Genomic DNA, 941 nt, shown 5'->3' on the forward strand with positions numbered 1-941 from the left:
TAACTATATCATTTACCTTCCATACATACGATTTTTGAAGGAAACATTCTGATCACCGTTGTTTAATGGAGCCTATTTAGATCTGCTTTCCAATTAGCCACCTTAATAATCAAATTACTCATATGTAAAGCACACGCTCCACGCTAAGAAATACTGCTCTAGTCCTCTTAAATAATTAATTACTAATGCTAATATACTATGAGGAATAAAACAAGATCAGGAACAACTTCTATTAGAAATATAATAAAATGCACAACTCTCATCAAAAACTACACACTCTTATAAAATAAAAGTTAAACAAGATAAGTGGTATTCCAAAATTGATTGGAAATTAAAAAAATATTAAAATGCAATAATCAACAGACTAAAGATTAAATCAGCTAGGATGAACTGCTTTAATATTTAAAATAACACTGTTACAGTAAAATTCAGAGTTGCTCAAAAATTTTTATTTCATGTTAACGAAACCAAAACTTTTTTTAACATCTACTGAATAATTAGTAGTAACATCAAATTTATTCTACTCAAATTTCTATTCTAGGAAAGGTTTTTATCTTCAGCTTTAATTTAAAGACTGAACTTTTCTAAACCTGCGAGAAAACCTGGAAAATTACATACAAGACCACAAGTATTTATAGTGACACAGCTACGTTGATTAATAAATACATTATCTCCCAATCGCATTAGTAATACTAATTTGCGGAACGTCAACGTCATCAATCATCTATTTCCACGAAAATATATTGGCACAAGTGCCCCTGTAGCTATATAACGAAACCATAGCGATTTGAAACTTGTAATGTTGTCGGTAGTTTCACTGGAGCCTGTAGGTGAAAAATTGATAATGAACTGCTAGTTCAGCTGACATCAGCTGTGTAACGAAAATCACTTAATTCGAAATCAAAGTATGGGAAAAAAACATAGGAGAAAATTTTGAATTT

This window comes from Teleopsis dalmanni, chromosome 2 (genome assembly GCF_002237135.1).
Source record: "Teleopsis dalmanni isolate 2A chromosome 2, ASM223713v2, whole genome shotgun sequence".
Classification (NCBI taxonomy): domain Eukaryota; kingdom Metazoa; phylum Arthropoda; class Insecta; order Diptera; family Diopsidae; genus Teleopsis; species Teleopsis dalmanni.